The following is a 22,079-nucleotide window of genomic DNA, read 5'->3' as shown; positions in this document are numbered from 1 at the left end:
CCATTTTGAGCCAAACCATTTTGAGATTGCTCACATCTACAACACTTAGATAATAAGTTAGGGTTACAACATAACAACACGTTGACTATAATCTCCAAATGAAGTTATACATAGCTAGAAGTATACTGATGGGACTGAAGAAAGAAAACACTGTCCATTTGACTTTATGTTCCATAACTACACTCTCAGTGCACTATAATTTTTAAAATACCCTTTAACTATCCTGTGACTAATAAAATGTGTTTTATTGTACTGCGAAAGTTCAAAGCATAGCTTTGTTAAATGTATACCACAATTTTTTAAACTCACTTTAACATGTCTTTATTTTTTTAAGCATATAGAAGTCCCCATTAGATGAAAGTGGCTCTCATCTTTATATCTGAAAGGCCTAAAACACCCCTTTGTTGTTTGTGTCTATGTCAGTGTACCCTGGAAGATTACCTTGGGGACATTATTATTACTATTATTAGTGAATTTCAGATTAAACTGAGTTTATTTTTTTAGTGTTAATCCAAGTATAATTATCACTGCCAGTCATTCCCCTCCCCAACCACACTTACTGCTTTAATAGCATTTCTAGAGGTTAGTTGGGGTGTTGCTCACAAATGCTAATGAACAGCTTAATGGTTTACCCTTTAACTCTACTGAAATAGGAGCCAAACAGACTATATTATTGTTCTACCATGGGCCAGTCCCAGTATTTCTGTCAGTCTATGAATCCTAATTCCTGTTTTGCCATTGTGTCTTATGTCAATGCTATAGCCTATTAACCTCTGACCTTTAACTCATTTTTATACATAAGAAAAATGATGCTCCACAATGAGGCTTTTCTGCGGATAATCCAAACTAAACACCACATGACAACAAGATTACCATCTTTCATTTTCTCAATATTTCTTACGAAGCAAATTATCAACTGTCTCAACTGTCTACTTTGTTTTTCCTATTATAGCTAAAAAAGGAAACAATGCTAAATAGCCTTAGGACTGAATGATAAACTTGATATCATTAATGCTACCAAAGTTTCCCTTGTCGTAAGAATGATTTGAGGACAATTGTTAACAAATACAGTATTTCTTATGTGTTTTATATAATATCATTTACATATTACGTATTATATAATAATCTTAGAAAATGTATTATTGGCAACCTCTGACAGAAATTTTGATTCAGTAGATCTGGAGTAGGCCCAGAAATCTGCTCTTTTACATATTTCCTTAGGTGATTCTATGTAAGTGCTGACCAGACTTAAATAAACACCAATTAAGGGGTGCCTGGGTGGCTCAGTTTGTTAAGCATCTGACTTTGGCTCAAGTCATGATCTCAGGGTCCTGGGATGGAGCCCCGAGTGGAGCCCCAAGTCAGGCTCCCTGCTCAGCAGGGAGTCTGCTTGTCCCTCTCCCTTTGCCCCTCCCCCCTTGTGCACATGCATGCCCTTTCTCTCAATAAATAAAGTCTTTAAAAGTAAATAAATAAAAATAAACACTGAATTTTTAAAAAATTACACCCAATTCACTTTATATTCAATGCATTTAATTTCAAGACCTAAAGCAAAGGCATGTAATACATTAAACGTACCATATAAAACTTGCATAAGAAATCCATTACAACAGTTATGTTCTATTTCCTTTCTAATTTATAAGGAGGAAACACAAAGGAAAAATATTTAAGGGCTGGGGGAGAAAATGATGTTAGAGAAATGGAGAACTGAATTATCTCCCTAGTATTTCTACAGAACTGTCATTTAAAAACAAATCACCTCTGAGAGCCACCAAAGGCCATATCTTTGACCACCACTTCAGCAGAAATGAAATTGTTGCCTGGAATTCTGCATCTGGGCATAGAACTAAAGGGTACAATTCTATTGTTGGATGCCACATAACTCCAGAAACTAAAAGAGGGAAATGATCTCTACACATAAGGAATGTGGGAGGGGTGATATCTTTGAAAAGTTTGTTTAGAAAACAAATGACTAGTCTATTTTTCATAATCCGTGGAAGGGAAGAATAATCAGAATCATCAAGGAAGAGCAAAAACTAGAAAAGGAAGATTTGCTTTTGTGCAAGGCAAGATATTAATAGCAGCTATTCCTATACATTTTAACTGCAACTCATTACTAAAATAACTTAAAAAACAGGCTTTAATGCATCCGGAAAATTCAATCATTACTGTATCTTCTGAGAAATAAGAAGACTGTGGAGATTTGGACATGGCATTATGACCACAACCACCACCACCCTGCAGAGTACAGAAGAGATATAGGAGGTGAGCTGTCTGATAGAATCTGATTGTGGGACATCATTGCCTAATAATCCCCTAACCATGAGAATACCGGATCTTGATCTTAAGTAGATCAAAAGACACTATGGTAAGTTAGAGGTACAGAGAGGCCAGTGAGATAGCAGGGTGAAGGGAGAGAGAAAAGACTGAGACATCGGCAAAATAGTTTCTTCAGTGACATCCGAAGGATGTGAGGATATAAAACAAGTTTCCAATTTTTGTAAAAAAATAAAATTAAAAAGTGCTTCATTGCTCTCTAGCATAGGGAACTTGCTGGGCTAGTGACAGAGAGGAAGGGGAGGAGGGGGAGGAGGAGAAGAAGGTAAGAGAGGAAGAAGAAAAAGATGAAGGGAAGAAGAAGAAGCAAAGGGGGTGGAGGAGGACAAGAAGGACACAGAGTTTGGACAGATGCTGGAAATTCTACTTAGAACAATAAACTAGACAGGCTTAGACAAGAGGCACTTAGCGGTGACAGAGAGACAATGTTTCATGTAGAAGTAACTTGTGGAAGATCGCAAAGAGGGAGAAATTAGGTCACTCTGTTGTTTATACTGTATGTGAATAGAAATAATTTAAATAGAAAAATTAAATATTTCCATTTGTGACCATGGCTACTGCTAATTGGTTTAAGACAGAAGTGAAAGAATGAATGAATGAATGAAAGAATGTTCAATGCGCCAGTGGATATAAACCTAATGCATAAAGACCAATTCTCACTTAGTCTTCAGAAACACTTGAATGCTTAAAACTATTCCCAAATGAAAACAAAAAATTCGATTTTAATTTTGCACTCACCCTCCTCACCCCAGATTCATATTTCTTCTACCTCTCCTATCATTTGTTCCTTAAAAGACCTCAAGACCTTGACAAAAGATTAAAAAGAAAAATATTTCCCTTTTGTCAAATCTTTCCTTAGCAATTAATCTCCTGATCCTGGACAAATGTTCACATTTCTGTATGTTTGTCTTTGGCCCTCCTGGCATCTTGCCTTCCTGATCCTTTTCCCCTTTTCCCCACTCTCTCCTGACCTGAGTATCTCCCCATGAGCTCTCTGACCAGTATAGTTCATCTGTGGCTTTTACCTGTGGACTCAACCCTGCGAGGCCTGACCAGGACAAGCAGCTCCATCCTGTGGGATGGTTCCATTTTGAATTTGTCTCATTGTCTAGAAGATCTGCCTTACTATTCGTGGGGTATACCTACCTTCTTGCAACCTTCCTCTTGCTTAGAATTCCCCATCTCTTTGGCATAAGGTGAAACAGGACCCCAGTTTGACTGGGAAATCTTGAGTCACCAGAAGGCTGATTTCCAACTAATTGGCTGGATAACTTCTCTGAAAAAATTAATCACGTAAAAACAGATGCCACCACAGTGTCAGGCCCATGAATTCTGATGCCTGGGTTTCCTTGGGATGTTCTATAACCTGGCCTTAATTTACTTCCCATACGCACGGGCTACTGCTGCTAAGGTGGAGGATTGTTCGAGTTATGACGCTAAGGCCCTTCTACCCAACTAAACCCGGATCTCAAAGTAATGAAAATCTAACCATCTTATTTATCTTGGGGAATGACAACTAATAAAAGTTGAGACATTTCCATTTTAGTAAATATCAGAATCATAATCTAAAAACAGGGTATTTTGGGGTAGCTGGGTGGCTCAGTCCGTAAAGCATCCACCTCTTGGTTTTGACTCAAGTCATGATCTCACTGGTTGGGGTATGGATCCCCATGTTGGGCTCCATGCTCAGCAGGGAGTCTGCTTAACGATTCTATCCCTCTGCCCCTCCTCCACTCATGTGCACGTGTGTGCTCTCTGTCTCTCCCTCTCGTAGGTAAATAAATCTTTGAAAAATAATAATATAAAAAAATAAAAGCATGATATTTTAATTCAGGAAACTTCCAAGTCCTAGAAATAATAAAAAGGACTCAAGAAACATACCTTACACATGAGGCCAGTGAGAGTCTAATCTTAAAAATGATCCACTTACTAGTCTTTATTTTGAACGGATGGTTAAAGATAAGTATGCTATGAAATTACTAAATCAAATTAAGTTCTGAAGAACAAGAAGTATATTATTTTAGAACTTTTTTTCCAGTTGTCTATTGCTTTACAACAAACCATTCCAAAACTTAGAGTCCTAAAATAACCATTTTATTGCTCTCAATTCTGCAGATCAGGAATTTGGCTTGGATTGAATGAAGACAGCTCATCTCCCTTTCCTTTAGGGTTGATTGGGGAAGTTCAACTGAGGCTGGAGAAGAATCCAAAGTGGATTCATTCATAGGTCTGGGGCCATGGTGTTGGGCTGTTGGCTGGGGCATCTCAGTTCTCTTCACGTGATCTTTCTCCAACAGAATACCATGGCCTTCATTACATAGCAGATGAGTTCTAAGAAATCAAAAGTAGATTGCACTAGGCCTCTTAGATTCTATACCCAGGACTGGCAGAGCATTACTTCTTCTCATTCTATTGGTCAAAAGAAGTTGCAAGACCAGCCCAAATTTAAGAAGAGGGGAAATGTCTCCACACCTTGATGCAAAGAATAGCACACACAGGGACGGAGTAATTAGTAATGACGATCTTTGCAGACAACCTTCTAAAGGCAGCAGTCACCCACTTTGGGGATTCACGTGTTTTTAGATCAGGACAACATCTACTCAGGTTTACATACTCCATGGATTCCTGGCCACAGCAGAGCAGAGGATTCAAAGGGTACTCCCTAAGAGAGAAAGAGGTCAAAGAAATGCAGGGTGATCTGAATGGCCCTATCTGCTCTTTGGAATTTGTTTCTACAGATTATACTATAAGCTATCAATAACTGTCCAAAACCGTTTCTTTACTATCGTAAAAGCCAAAACTAGGGCTAAAATATTAGCAAAGTGAGTATGCACCAAAGAAATTGTTTCTGCTCCTAAATGAAGGCCCTGTTATTATACATACCAAGTGGTAGTCCAAAAACTAAATTTCCAAGATCTGACAACTTTTGGTCTCTCTCTGAAGAGAAGCTCTCCTCTGAACCATTCTGTGTTAACTAGCACTTCATTAGAGGGCAAAATGGTGGTGGTGACAGTTTTTCATTATTTGTCTTTTCTTTCACTTTTTAAATTTCAGGGGCGCCTGGGTGGCACAGCGGTTAAGCGTCTGCCTTCGGCTCAGGGCGTGATCCCGGCATTATGGGATCGAGCCCCACATCAGGCTCCTTCGCTATGAGCCTGCTTCTTCCTCTCCCACTACCCCTGCTTGTGTTCCCTCTTTCGCTGCCTGTCTCTATCTCTGTCAAATAAATAAATAAAATCTTAAAAAAAAAAAATTTAATCACAAGTGCTAAATTCAACTTTAATCAGTTAAAACTATTTCAAATGGTGTTAATGGTGTTCTTAATTTAGAATTCAATAAAGCTAAAAATATGAGGAAGTACTTGCAGTAACAGAGATGACAAACACAATTCTTTCAAAGTCTATGAACAATTTGGAAAGCAACTTCCTTTACTCCCAAACTGAAAACCGTAAGCTCTATTACAATTTGTTGTGGCCCTTTATTCTAAAAAAGAGCCATTTCTACAAAATGATATGGGTTTTTTTTTTCTTCAGCTACAGTTATAGGCTCAGCCAACCAGGAATTTCTGAACATTAAACCTAAGCTATCTTGGAAAGACAGCCAAAGCATCTAATATCTGTTACAGATGTGCAAACTTGATTCGATGGAATGACTCCCTGGTTCTCAATTTTTTATAAACAACACCCTGCTGGTAACACTTGGAGGAAAATAATGCACTTGCCTAATTCCTTTCATATGGACAGGTGATCCCATTTCAACTACCTTGTTTTTCTGAATTAGACCTCTCTTTTCAAATCATGTATGCCACATTTGAACTGTGAATTGCTTCTTCATATTTTAGGACTAGAACTGGATTAAGTAGTTCTGAGAGCATTGTGCCCAGTTCCAAATTTTCTGAAGAGTAAGTGACAAGTTTATGAGTAAATATGCCAGGCTAGGAAATAGTGGAAGAAACTGTCAACAGATGGGGAAAATCAGATGGTGTGGGAGAGGGAGGCTGACTTTGACTTTGGCCTGTATGCTCAAACTTCTGATCCTGCTGCAGGTGGAAACAGAGACACCTCACCCCCCCCCCCGCTTAGTAATAATAGCAGCTAAGACAAAGGCAGCTGATGATCTACAAACTTGGGAGGTTAAAAGCAGGTCCAGCTCCTTCTTGGCACATAATATAGATGAGTAGTTCTCAGACAGGCTGCACATCAAAATCATCTGTAGGGCTTTTACAGGTGCAAATGCTGAATCAGATTCTGAGGGGACAGCTTGGAAGTTCTAATTCCGAGAAGCACCTCCGCTGGCAGTCACTATACTAGATTATATACAAAGGTGGAAAATCTGACCTGGTTTGCACGATGGATTGAGCACTGAAGCAAGGGAGAGGTCCGCTTTTTCTCTGTAGTTCCATAAACTTGATGAGTAATTACAACTAACAACGTGTATTGCATGCAAAGAACAGTCTTATGTGTTTATATCAATAATTCTGTCAGGTCTCACAACTACATGTATAAAATGGAAGTTGATCGTTGCTGCCTTTTTGCTGATGGGGAGCCTGAAATTAGTGACTTGACAAAAGAAGTAGTGGGGTGGGATGCCAGGCCTGTGTAAATTATGCTGACCTCCAAAGGTGAGGTCAAGGTTTTCAGTTTGTTCTCAGTACTTTTCATAGTGAGGTTCAGTTCTTTACTGCTGATCTTGACCAAATTTTACAATAAACTATTCTTCAGTGAATGATGAGGAGTATCTCCTATAGCAGGCACTCATAACATGAGATGAGCTAAGTTTTTAAGCCTAGAAGCAAAGAAGGCATTGAAAACTATAAGATGCTCTAGAAATCAAGATTTCTTTTCATTGTGAATGATGGCTCTTACATCATCATTCTAGAACACAAATTAAATTTTTTCTCCAAATATTACCACTTTCCCATTTTCTTACCTGACTTCAATATCCTCTATTATTTCTAAATTTTCATTTCAAACATGGTTTGACATAAGCCACCACAACTCTTCTTGAAGTGTAATATGAATAAATTGGAATTGAGCTCCATATTCATGATGAAATAGTCCCCCAAATTTCACAGTGACTCAATTTTTAATGGTCTTTGTTGTTGAATTTGAAAAAAGTTTTTTGAAAGTCTTAAACATGTTCAGTTGTTTCTTTCAAAGATCCCTGGTATAACACAGAGACATCACGACCCTTTACAAAAACAATATTTTCATTTCCTAGCTTGTCCTAGCATAATGCCCAGGAACCAAAGCCACCATGTTGCAAAATTCCAGGAGACACCAGGCCTAGAAAATAGTGCAAACTTTGCCTCCTAGAGTTGGGTAATGCAACGGTACAGACAAAAACTTTCATTTATTATTCCATTGTTTGTTGTTAACTAATTTTAGAAGACTGTGAGGGTTTTTGTGTGTGTATATTAGGTTTCGTGTTTTACAAAAGTGATTTTATACGCCTAAATTGCATGTTTTAGATCCCTCAAAGAAAGGATAAATTAAAATTTGCTCATTTTTTCCTGGTAAAAACTATTCATTGAGCTAACATCTAAAAAATTGAATTTTACCCTAAGTTTGAAGTGGAAAATTGTTTTCTGTGAAGGAAGAGTTTGTTCAAATTATTAAAAAGTAATTAAAATGGAGCTCCACTAAGGAGTTTGTTGTGGGAGAGAAAGTGATCTCTTCTTCATGAATGATAGCTAAATGTTTTCGTAAAGTCGTGTAGTTATTGCAACAGCACAAATTATATTAATAGCTAGTTGGGCATTGTAATAAAATGTTGCTTGTTCAAAGGTTCCCCTTTAAATTAAGTTTTGTCACATGAATGGAATAAAATCTAAGTATTTCTGGGGCAGACATACATTTGTTCAAATTTTCTTGCCTATAATCATTAGCATTCAAACTCTTGTCGTCATGGTGTCAAAAAGCTGAAAAGCACAACTGAGACACAAAGTAGAAGAAGCGAACATAAAAAACTTGCATCTCTCTAGTCTTTGATAGAGGCATTTATGACCAGAGTCTGAAGATTTTTTTTTTAGATTGCTGATTATTCACTCATAGTTTAAAAGATGCCCAGAACTCAATGCAACACCACCTCCTCTGTACCACCCACCCATGTTGACTGACCCTTTTTAATACTTATTTATAATCATCTACTATAATAGTGATCTCCAAAGAAAGGTATGTGTACCCTCAAAGCTGTGCAAGATCATCCATTGGGGACAGAAAGTAAATATTAAAGCTTCTATTTGGATTTGCTTTCATTTTCATCTTTTTAAAATTTTTTATGTGAATTTTGAAATGTATTAACATTAGTATAGCAGCAGATGTATACTAGCTAAAACTGTGTTACATGTATATTGCTAGTGCATGCTCAAACATTTTTCAGTGATAGAGATACATACCCAGCAAAATTTAGAGCCAACATTCAATAGTTCTGTACTCATTTTAGCACTTAAGTAATGACTGGATCTTCCTGGGCCCCTACCTTCTTTATGACTCTAGGTGAGTTACTAAATTCCTCTATGTGCAAAATATAACTAATAATGATATATTACAGAGGATGTAGTGATGACTGTATCCTTTTTATGAAGAGTTTTATAAGAGATAAAGTGCTATTCAAATGTGTGGGAACACCTTGAGAATAGACAATAGCTCATTTTTGTATCCCCGAGACTTCTTACAGTGGCTGGCAAATAGAATATGTTCAATAAATAGATGAATAAATGAATGAATGGAGGTCTATATATCACTAACATTCTTATAGGAAAGAGCAAGATGTGGTTTGAAACATAAATGATCGTAAAGAAGAAGAAACAAGTTAAATCTTGCTCCAACGTTGGCTCTTTGATTTTTGAAAGAGTTATTCATTTTTGCTGAGCTTAGTTTCTTCCTTCATAAATGAGCCATAATAATATCATTTTCCTGCCTTACCTCACAGGGTACTTTTCAGAACAAAATTTATGTGAATCGTATAAATGAAATTTTGTCATAAGCTCTAAAAAACCCTCTATGCTAACATTGATGGGGTTTTTTGTGGTTCTGTCATCTTCTGCTAAACTGTACTCAACTAGAAGGAAAGGTGCCTCCCTGCCTTGTGCTTTTGCTGCATTCCCTTCAGGAACTAACACAATGCTTTCCCCATAATGAATTCTTAAAAACAAACAAAAAAAGCCTGGGGTGGGGGGAGGTGGGGGGAGGTTAAAGAATGGTGGCCTTCTGTTTTCAAGCCTGCCTGTGCTTTTGAACAGAAAGATTGTGGTGTTTGAGGGGTTCCAACCAGTACCAACTTGTGTCCCCCCCAAGCACTTTTTATCAGTAAAAAGGCAAAGCATGTACTGAAGAGAATGCTTGATTTATACCTGCCTAGGCAATCAACCTGCCACCCACAGAAGTGTTGGTAGTTTGGCAGTTAATCAGCAAGGCAATTTTTGTGCTCTATTCTCTGTTCATGATCCTTTGAGTTTGTTCCATAATGGTGCTCCTTTGTCACTTTGTCCCGTAATGAAATCTCTGTGGATAGAGAATTTAAATCCGTATCTCCACAGCAATTCCAGGGCCAGAGCAATGCCTGATGTGTCCAGGTGCTCAATAAATAATACACTTGTTGGAAGATGAATTAAACATCTCATGGAAATGAAGAAAATGTGTACTCAACTGAAAAATTTGAAGTATTTATCCAACTATTAATTTGATTTGGTTCAGCAAAAGTTTCCCCCAATTTCTGTCTTTATAGAAAAGATTGGGGAAAAAAACCAAAAACAACTAGAGTTTGTACCGAATCCTTTTCCAGTGTTTTAAACTCCCTCCCCATATTCAAATTACATTGCAATTACTTTCCTGCGTTTATGTGTATGCATATTTATTTTAAATGTACATAAATAATGGGCATCCTTTCAATTAAAACCCAGTTCTATCTAAGCTTCTATTTTTTTAAGGACCATCATTTCATGTTTGAGGAAAAGAAAAAAAAAAGCAATCACTGTTTGAACATCCATTCTTAAGGATGTACCTTTCTTCGGACCAATCATACCTTTTTCCAAATATATAACCCAAGACATTATTTTACACACAAACCAAAGAGGTTATAGAACGAATTTTAAGGTTCAACCATTCAAGATATCATTATTTTTACTTTCAGAAATGGAATCATGAACTTGAAGATCAGAAAATATCTCATTTTCAATACTGTTTAAATGTGCTTTAAGACTCAAAATTCAGCTACAATATTTCTCACTTTGCTAACTAACACTTTTTTGAAACTGTTGAACATTATCTCTGTGAGGTTTATAGAATAAGAATACTAAGAGGCTCAAAGTTGTGTACAGTTACTCAATTGACCAATTAAATTCCTTTCTCTTTTCTCAGCCTGCCCACCGCTTGGTGAGTCCATGAATAAGGAATGGATTGACCAAAAGGCAAGGAGTGAGAAGAAAGGCAAAGTCCTGGATAAAAAGAACTAGACAATTAGATCCTGTAGTTAGATCCAAGAGTTGACTTAAAATAGCTCTTTTCAAAGAGAACTTTAAATTGCTGTCTCCTTACCAGTCTGGAGTATTCAATTTGTCAATTTGGTTCTCAAGCAGATAATGTAAACTGACAGCAAGCAACATGTAGGGGTCTGGCGGCCAAGCCCAGAAATTTGGTAGCATAGGGTAAGTGGAAATGAATCTTTTTCTAATCAGAATTACATTTCTTAGACATTGCTTAGCCTGTTACATATTAACAGCATGTTTTAAACAGATTTTGTGCTTTTAAAAATTGTTATAATTATAAAAAAGAGACTTTTCTGCTCACACATTAATTATGAGCAAAAGTGATGATGAAGGCTTAGTTATTGACTCATGCTCATATCCTAGGATGCCAGGGATTTTCACAGGCCGATTGGCATAATTAAACTTGTCTTGGGTGGATGACTAAATTGGGCTCAAATAGAACTTAATTTAGAGTTTAATCTATAAATACTCATTTACTGCATTACAGTGGAGCTATGTTTTTAAGTGACAGATGCTACTCTCATTATTAAATATATGCAATGGATATTGCAGATGCCTGAGAATATAGCCAAGAAAAAATTCTTTTGAAGATTGAAAAAAAAAGATTTGTGCAATATCTAGATCTCAGCTAGCAAAAATTAATTAATTAATAGGTCTAAATTGTATTTGTCTACAACGAAGCCAAAGTACCAGATTCCCAGATGTTCTTAATGTCACCCAACCCATTATAAGTCCTCAAATGCTGACAGGACCTCCTCTGGGGCAGGAGAGATAAAAAAGAGAACAGATGCTAGCAGAATGGGGAAAAGCAGCCATAGGCATGTTGGACAAAATAATTAGAGATCTTAAAACAAGAATATGCAAGGAGCATTGCATAATCACACATTACTGAACAATCACAACAATCAACTGACCAGTCTACATCTTCCAGTAGAGATGGGGCACCGCCCTTTTAATGAGTACTCTCAGTACTGGAAGGCAAACAGCAGTTTTGAATAGCCAGATGTTCTGTTTATATTGACTTCCATTGTCAAACAAGGGATCATCAACAAAACAAGGGATCAGTTGCTTTGTTTTGTTTTGTTTTCTGTGGTTTCCCCATTGTAGATACTTGATTAAAATTTGCTACACTCTCTTCCCTTCCTTCCCTGCACCTACTGCCATTTATCTATTTTTTAATTTCTTATTTGCCACTCTAAACTGTAAACTACCCATGATCACTTTTCTTAGGGAGGGAAAATTTTTTTTAATCAAATTATAATATTCATGAAGAAAAGTACACATATCCTTAGTGTTGAGGTCAACCAACTTTCACAAATTGAACACAACTGTATAACAAGTACCCAAGTTAAAAAACGGAAGATTAGCAACATTCCAGAAGACTTTTGGTACTATGTTTTAAGTCATTACACTCCAAAGGTAAACATTTCCTGACTTCTAAAAGCTAAGATTTCTTTGCCTCTTCTTGGACTTAATAATAATAAAATTATATGGTGTGTAACTATTTTGTTTTGGGCTTCCTTTGTTCAACATAACTTTTTTGAGAATTATATTGTTTTGTGTAGTTGTAAACCACCCTTATTGCTCTATGTTATTGCTTGTGTGAAGACACCACAATTTATCCCTTCTACTATTGATTTGCATTTGGGTAATTTCTATTTGGAACTATTCCAAATAATACTGCTATAAATATACGTTCATGAAAAACACATCTTTTGATGAACACATGTACATATCTCTGTGGTATATATACCAAGCTCTGTAATTGTTGGGCCACCGGGTATGCATATGTTCAATTTCAGTAGATATGCCACACAGTTTTCCAAAATGGTTAAACCAATTTCCACTTTTACCAGTAGTATGCAAATGAGGAATCATACCTGGTTCATTCACCCATGTATATCTTGCACCTTTCTTAGTGCTGAACACCTAGTAGGCACTCAAGAAGTTTTGGCTGAATAAATTCAATAGATAGGTGTTAGAAGTATCCAAATGACTATTAACTTTTCATTCATGTTTCAGGTTTGCAAGAAGCCAAACCAGTTTCCAGCCCACTTCACAATTTTGCCAAAAGGCACCCCAAGGTAATCTGTCCCTGCAAAAAAGATCTCCTCACTGAATGCTGTTTTCTTTTTCTTTTTTTTTTTTAAGATTTTTTAAAATTTATTTATTTGACAGAGATAGAGGCAGCCAGCGAGAGAGGGAGGAAGAAGCAGGCTCATAGCGGAGGAGCCTGATGTGGGGCTCGATCCCATAAAGCTGGGGTCATGCCCTGAGCCGAAGGCAGACGGCTAACCGCTGTGCCACCCAGGCGCCCCTGAATGCTGTTTTCAAGCACAAATAGTCAATGCAATGGAATAAGTGATAGCACTTTGACAACACAACAGAATATGTTAGCGTGAGAGGGCATTTTAGTTTCATCTTTTCCAGCTTCTCTTTATATAGCCGAAGACAAGGAGACCTAAATAAATCAAATTAGGTGCCCTGAGATTAAGAAAGCATTCTTGGGATTCATAAGTGGACATATGCTTTGTTTCTTTAAAACTTTGGGTTAAAAGATTATTTGATTTGTATAAAATGTGTTTGGCCAGGAACAGATTGGAGATTTTATTTCATAAAATCTTTTTTATACTTTTTATACTTTTTTATACTACCTTTTATACTTATTTCATTAGTATAAAATTCATATTTTTACTGTGACTGCCCTCCAAAACACTTTCATCCTTTTCATTACTTAAATAAAACAAATTATTTTTGTCAGTGTATAAAATTGCTTTGATTTTCTCTTTGGGATGAGATTTGTTCTCTTTTTTACGCAGTCTGATCAAAATCAGTTCTAAGAATCAGTGGGTTTTTTGTGTTAACTTTTTATTTGTCCTCTTCTTTTTATCAAATGCAGCTAACAAAATCATGTTGAAGTGTAATAAAGTTTTCAGTCTTTCATCTAAAGAATAGGTACTTTATCGTACATACAATGAAAATTGAGAGAAGTTCAGTTCAAAATTTACTATGCTCTTCCTCAACAACTACAAATACACTGAGGAGGGTTGAGTCTGGAGAGTTCCAAGGTCTGAGACATAGACTGGATTTGGATAAAGCTGTGTGTAGTATATTCTACTAATTGCATCAAATCTTTACCCCTTCTGGAGTATCAACACACTTTGGCATGTTACCTGCAGTTTCTTCCAGTAAAGAAACACAGTATAGTTCCCCACCCCTTGACTTTAAATTTAGTTATGTGACTTTCTTTAGAAAATAGGATGTCAGAGGACATGAGTGACCAAAGGCTTAAAAAGTGCCTGTGCTAGTAGGCTTTCTCAAGCCTCTCCATAAGCCTTTCCATGAGATACCCAGCTAGCAGGCCAGGTCATGCAGGAGGCTGAGTGACATGAGGAGCAGAACCCAAATGCTCCAGCTGAGCCTAGCCTGTACCAGCTGAACTCCAGTTGTCCCCCAGATGCAGAAATGAGTCCAGCTGATATCAACCATGCTAATCCAAACCACATCTAGATCAACTGACCCCCAGAAAATCCTTAGACATATGATCTAAATAAGTGCTTATGATGTTATGCCATTGGAATTTTGTGATTGTTGTAATGGAGTGGCATTAAAGACATAGCTAAATGACACAGGATCATTAGGTATGCACAGCTTGATTATGACCATGTTTCCCAGAAAATGGTGAAAGGGGCAGGTGCCACAGCAAGGGCAACTCATCAGTAGGAAGAGGCTTATCCGAGTTATAACTAGAGAGAGTCTTAAAACAGGACTACAGTTCAGCATTTAAAGAGCTTAGAGATCACATTCTGTTCTAACAACAAGTTAAAAAAAAAAAAACCCACTAAAAAATCAACAACTCTTCTTAGTTCTACCAGAGAAATGAGGGCACGGGGCATACCACTAGCCCCAAAATGACTTTTATTATGTCTTACAGATTGGAATCCTTTCCACCCACCTAATCTTATTACTAACATTTTATGTGCCATGTTTGTCTTTCCAGAAACAGACTAGATCCTATGTAAGAGTAAACCACTTACTCACTTTAGGCCATTGCTAAGGCCTATTAAATCTCAGGTCTAATCTATAGTAGCAAAAAGAAATAACAAATTGTAGAAAGCAAGGGCTAAATTGAAGAGCTGCCTAAGTTCTCCCAGGTTTCATCAAGTTAAAAGAAAATGGCAATATTGACATCTTTTTGGGTATGGTTTGAAAACAGATTTTTGTATGAACATCCTTAAAAGAAGCTTAGGACCGAGAAAGAAGGAACAAATCAAAATACTACTGCTTGACTCAACTAACCCTATGTTGATGTAGAAAACCATATCAAAGAGAGCATGCATCAATTAGACTTGCACAAAAACCTGCTTTGTTTCAACCACATTGCTAAGATTTTTCTGTTTTATTAGACAATGAATCTTTGTGTTAAGAGCAGTGTATATAGAGTGTAATTAGTCATCTGTCTGGGCTTCAAAAATCTGCTTGAGATGCTGATTTCACCTCTCAAAAGGACTGAACTCTAGAATCAAGAAATATGGAAGGGAATTGCAAGTGTGAAATAATGAGTTGAAATAATGAGCCTGGAAAAATTTGGAAAGAAATAAGAAACATTGGGGAAAACACTGTTTACAAGAAATAGACTTTCCATAAATTCTTGATGGATGCTGGATCCAATCTTTGCGTTAAACTGCCTCTTCCATCAAACCTCACCAGCACTTTTTGTTTTTCTGTTAATTAATTTACAGCTGTCAGTGTAGCATTCATCTGCTGCAGTGGGATCCCAACCAGCCAGGAATCAAGGATTGTGCAAGGCCTACCATCAGCAGGAGGGGGGAGTTGCAGCCATGCCTCCTTGCAACAGTTTGGGAGACATTTCCCATTTCCCTCCTTCCCAATGGTGGGAAGAACAAGAGGTGGCACTTCTGGCCATCTTGTTATGTCAACAGGGTCTCAACAGCCTGTGCCTGTCTCACAGCAACAGTCAATCCCAACTCCCTCATCCACTAAGGAATTCCCTGGTTTGGAAAAACAAGAGGAATTCTTCTTCACCAGGAGCCTACCAACTTATTACGTAAGAGCTATGCAGAGGGTACAAAACATGGTTTACCTCTCCAAGAAATTTCAATCTAATTGGAGGGGGAAAAAATTATGTACACAAAACCTAGTGCAATTAAATGGTTGAGTATGTGGTTGCAATAGATGGGATAAGCATTCAATTGTATGATTTCTATTTCCATTTCGAAAGAGTTGGATTTTTAATCCAAGGTTTATGTGCTGTATGATAATTGAAATAGTTTACTAATCAGAGCTGGTATAACTTGTATATAACTTGTACTTTCACCTATGGAAAGCAAATACAAAACAGGAGAGAAAAAAGTGATAAATAGCTAACTACTACTAAAAAATTACCAAGTCAGGGGCGCCTGGGTGGCTCAGTTGGTTAAGTGTCTGCCTTCAGCTCAGGTTCTGATCCCAGGGTGGAGGGATTGAGCCCCGCATCAGGCTTCCTGCTCAGTGGGAAGTCTGCTTTTCCCTCTCCCTCTGCTTGTGCTCTGCCTCTCTGACAAACAAATAAATAAAATATTTTAAAAAATAAAAATTACCAATTCATACCTCATTTCTAGTATAGAATAATTTTTAAAATGAAGTTTTTTCACCTGTAGAAAGGGAAATTCTAATGTTTCTAGTGTTTCTTCCTTTTCCAACATAAAAAAAAGACATAAATGGAGAGTTAATATCCATTTTAATACAGGCGTTAATTAGGAATGTAATGTTTCTGAAAGGTATAAAACAAATTTGCCAAGCACATTAAGGATATACTGGTATATATAAAAAAAACTCTCATCACTTTTTTTATGCCAGTAAACTATGTTGAAAGAATCTTTAGTAACAAAGCCTCTATTGATACCTTCTAAATATCTTCTTGTGAGGCCAAGGATAAGATATACTTCCAGATACAGCAGGCATATTAACCTGGAATTTTGCCATTGCTTTTCAGAATGGTGTTAAATGTTTTACTTCCATTTATGTCATTGTCTTCTGGGTTTCTCCTCATAAAACTATCCTGCCATCTAGAAGAAAATATGTTTAACAAAGAAATTAGTAAATAAGGGAAATGTTAATCAGTTTGTCAAAGAAGATGATAATTCATAGAACACAATTACTGAGAGCATAGAGCATTTTAAGGGGGTTGTAAAAGAGGACTGAGAAATGTGCAAGAAATACTTAGAAGTACAGTTTAAACAAACAGTATAAAATCTTGCACAAGGTTTCCAAAATTATATGACATCTACTATTTTCAAAGAATATAGACAAGTTCACGTGTTATTGTTCTTCTTTGTCATTATTATTATTACTATTAAGTTTTAATGATCCACTGGGCTACAGGAAAAATAATTTGTATTCATTTTAACTCATTTAATTCTATTCCTGTTTTTTAATTTGTGTTTTATAATGTACATAATACATTAATATGGTTACATAATTTGTAAGTGAATAAATGTGTATTGGATTAAGGTACTCAAAGTTTTGTTTTTTGTTTTTTGTTTTTTCTTGTGGAGCCATGCTCGAAACATTTAGAGGATGACTTTAGAGAGTTATAAGTCATCAGTTAACATAAATCATAAAAAGAAAAATTAGAATAAAGCAATAGTCTGAACATTTAAAATTGGATTGACATATTGCATTGGAATTACAAAAAATCAGAAATGAAGTGGAAAACTGTTTCTGTTTTTGAGGAAATGAATGAGAAAGTGTGAGCCTTGGGTGACATATTGGTAAAGTGTGCAAATCCAGTAGTTTTCAGGATTAAGTATAGGGGCAAAAGGAGCATAAATTCATGAAAATGTTTCCTACATCAATTTTTGTGTCACAAAATACATGAAATAAATTGGGAATGACAACATAGCCAAGAAAAGCAAACTTAGGATGATTCAAAAAGGCAATGGATAAAGGCAATGACAGCAAAAGAGGCACAGAGAGAGCACGCACCCTTCTTCTTTGAAAGTTATCAAAATGCCAGAACTTGTCATTTTTACTTAAAATTAAATAAGATCAAATCCAGAGTATCTTCCAAAAATGTTTCTGTCCTTGACCTTGCATTCCCCTACCTTACTAACTCTTCCTTCTTTCCTGTGTGTCTCCCTTTTACTCTTAGTCTACTTTCTGGACCAAAGACTTATAGAAGAAATTCCTACCCAAGTCTACATTCTCCCCCCCTCAGCAAGCTGGTCTCAACTAAGAAGCATAATAATAATAATAATAATAATAATAATAATAATAGCAGTAGCAACTAACACTGTGAGCCCTTACATTCAGGAACTTGTTTAAAGCAGATTTAATTACCCCATTTTATAGGGTTAAATTGAGGTACATATTGCTTAAATAGTCAACTATTACGGGCAAGGCCAAGATTCATACCCAGGTATTATGGCTCCAGTACCTTTACTCTTGACTACAATGCAATATTATCTAACAACATGCCACATAATATACAAATGGTTTAAATGGATTCCCCATTTAATCTTTTCTTTGTACTCCCATTCCTAGGATCCTAACATTCTAGAACCTTTGTTGGATTAAGTAATAGTATCGTTAGTAGATTAAACCCAACATATGGCCTTTCAAGTGTAAGGGAATGGAATAAGAAGAACAGGGAACTACTCCAGTTACAGATGTTATTGCTATGCATTCAGATGTAGGTGAAGAAGAAATTGCAAAGTTGGCACTGCTTCTTATCCTTTGTACATCTAAAGGCTGTGCTCGGCAGTGTAACCACTAAGCAAAGCCTGGCACAGCTGTTCATTCTTTCTCATCGTCTTTTATCTATGTAGTGCTTCCTCTTAAAGTGAGTCTTTGAAATTCTGAAAGCCAAGTGCTTCATTTCCCATCATTCCACACCTAAGCCAAGTTTCAAAATTGGCTTTGATGTGTATTTAAAGTGTCTTGGCATTCTGCTGCCATCATTCCCTGGATCCGTCCCACTCTGTGAAACTGTGATATGATCATCTCTGTCCCAAAGGAAGAGACTAGCTACATATGGAACCATGATTATATCCTTCTACAACTTTGTGTTGTTCATGGGTTACACTGATGAGTGCTGGACAGTACAATGTGAATGGGTAAGAGTTACACGTTTTGAAATCATGCAGGAGTAATGTAGCCAGACTTTTTTTAATTCATAGACCTTCAACATTATGGTTTTAGTTCTGAAGTTTCCTTCTCACCATAGATCACAATGGCTGCCTAACTTAAACACTGCCAGATTCAAATGCTTTATTTTCGAAGTTTGTAGAACAGGCTTAACATGATATATATTTGTATTCTAGATAATGCTGTTTGGTGGGCATTGTCATATTTGGTGAGTCATTCTCAGTTAATTCGTAAGGGATTTATGGATTTGATGGTTTCTTCTCTTTCCAACTGATAGACTATTTGAGAGCTTGAATAGCTTTCATGATATAAACTCAAATAGAAATTGATTTATAGTTAATCATTCACCTGTGACTGCATGTCCTAATGGCTTGGTTGTTATTAAAATATGTAACAACAGGGGCGCCTGGGTGGCTCAGTCGTTAAGTGTCTGCCTTTGGCTCAGAGCATGATCCTGGCGTTCTGGGATCGAGCCCCACATCAGGCTCCTCCGCTGGCAGCCTGCTTTTCCTCTCCTGCTCCCCCTGCTTGTGTTCCCTCTCTCACTGGCTGTCTCTCTCTCTGTCAAATAAATAAATAAATAATCTTTAAAAAAAATTTAAAAATTAAAAAATTAAATATGTAACAACAATAATAGTAAAAACAAACACCTAACTCCTACCCTCCACTCTATCCATAGAATGTAAATATATGAAAATTTCTCATAAGCTATAGGAGTCTACAGTGAATATGCTCCAGTTTTTCACGTGCTACATGAGGCATTGCTCAAAAAATTATCTCAGATTTCGTATCTTTTTGGCTTTACTAGGTTGGTTGGCTTTTTGAATTACAGGATATCTAACCGTAAGCTGGGGCATCTAAAATCTCAGAATTTCTCCCAAATGTCTCTTTCAGATTCTCATCTCAAGTATAAAATAATGAAATGGGAAGATTAATGGTGGAAGGAACCTTGGAGAGCATCTTAGTATCTACATTCTAGAAATGAAAAAAAAGAAAGATTCTTCTTCCTTTTTTTTTTTTTTTTTTTTTTTTGAGAGAGAGAGAGAGGTGGTGGGGAGGAGCAGAGGGAGAGAGAGGTCTTACGCAGGTTCCACACCCAGCATGGAGCCTCACAACCCTGAGATCATGACCTGAACTGAAATCAAGAGTAGAAAGCTTAGAATGACAACAAAGAAAGATTCTATAACAATTCAGTGCTTGCTTAATGTAGTACACTGCTATGAATGTAGTAAAGAAAAGTATGCCTGAGGAGACTGTGCCAGGCAGCTATGTTTTGCTCTGCATATCTACCCTCTACCCTTCACCCTGCCCTCTGTCCCAAGCTTAACCTATATGGATTACATTCACCACTCCCAGACCCATGGCCTCCAATGGGGACTGCCAATGGAGAGCCTTGGCAGGGGATCAATCAGAAAGAGGTAGGAGAAAAGAGAGTGACAAAGGTGTTATTCCCCTGGCCCCCTAGATTTGCGGGATCCTCTGACCAACTCCTCAGATTGACCATAGTCCACTCTTCCTCTCAGTGTGTGCCCTCCCCAGCCAGAATCCAATGACCTCATCCTTTCCTCTCTTCTTAGTCTCTGGGGGGGTGGCAGCTTTGTTGTTGCTGGCCCTGTGCTCCTCCGCTATGCCTTGGGCTTTCCTTACATCCCGCCCAGACTTTTATAATTAGTCCCCTTGTAAATAAATCCTCCTTAACTTATTCTGAGTGTGCTGTTTCCTTTTGGAACGTTAACTAATACAGAGATGTCAACTCCGATCTCAAGAAGTGTATAATTTAGCTGTTCAGAAATAGTAGACTTGAGATTGGAATTCAAGTCTCCTAACTCCTGAGAGATCCTTTAAGTAGCCCCATATGGCCCACAGACCAGTTTAAACTGATCTTAAACAGCTTTAAGAACTTAAACCTAACAAGTAGACTGGTATGCATAGTTTGGCAGGTAAGGAATTTTTTTTTTAAGTCTACTGCTAATATTTAAAAATTAAGAAAGTTCATATAAAGTATTTGGACTTTTGATGGGATTTTGCTACTATATGTCAGAGTACTCTGTTGTGTGGGACTTTTTTCTAACATCCTCATCATTTTTCCTTGTCTTACTCCCCACTTACTGGTCCTACTAGGTATTGACTTTGCAAACCTTCCCTTGGTGTATTTTCTCTTCCTGAGATATGTGTACTCGAGAGGGATCAAAAATGTTAAAAAATGGAGTGCTGAGATGAGCCCTGGGTGTTATACGAAACTAACGAATCATTGAACATTATATCAAAAACTAATGATGTACTATATGTTGGCTAATTGAACTGAAATTTTAAAAAGGTATTAAAAAAACCCGAAGATGTTAAAAAATGGAAATGATCTTCTACTGTAGAATACTGGGTATCAGTAGTTACAAAAGTGCTGGAGAGTGGATTTTTGTTTGTTTATATTTGCTTTGTTTGTTGGTTGTTTTTACCAGGGAAGAAGAGCAGCAGGTCTTCTGATGGCCTTGAAATTGAACAGTGTCTAAAGGTTCCTATTCTGGGCATCAGTCCTAAGAGACTGTGGCTTTTCAGAACTCATTCCAAAGCTATGCTATGGTGTTGATTGTGTGTCCTTACAAGCCTTTTTCCCCTGTCATCAGCATTTTCCAGCTCTTCTTTCAGCTCCACATACGGCTGTTCTGGCATTGTGGTCATCTTCCCATTGAACGTACTTATCATGACTACTGGTAATAAAAGAAACAATATAACACAATAGAAAATTCTTAACCCAGAATGTCCAAAAAGCACACCTGTTTCAGCTTAATAATATTACTGAATCGTAAGTGTCTTAACTCCAAAAGAACACAATGATCAAAAAAGAGCCTTGTTCCTGTTCCAACATCTGCCAGAGGCATTCTCTTGGATTCCCCCCCGCCTCAATTATATGGATTGAAGAATGGGGTTATAATGTACATTTATACAAATGCAATTCAGTCTTTAAAATATTATTACCCTTGAACATATGTTAATGACTGAGAACCCGCTTTAGTTATGCAATATCAGTATGGGTTTCATGATATCACTGCAATCATCTGCTGTAATCCATAAAAGTCTCTGTATTTTTGCAGATTGCTTTGCTGGGAGT

The sequence above is a fragment of the Ursus americanus genome, chromosome 3, assembly GCF_024610735.1.
Source record: "Ursus americanus isolate L20-20 chromosome 3, mUrsAme1.1.p, whole genome shotgun sequence".
NCBI lineage: Eukaryota > Metazoa > Chordata > Mammalia > Carnivora > Ursidae > Ursus > Ursus americanus.
The sequence above is the reverse complement of the archived record's forward strand: the minus strand, read 5'-3'. Positions refer to the sequence as shown.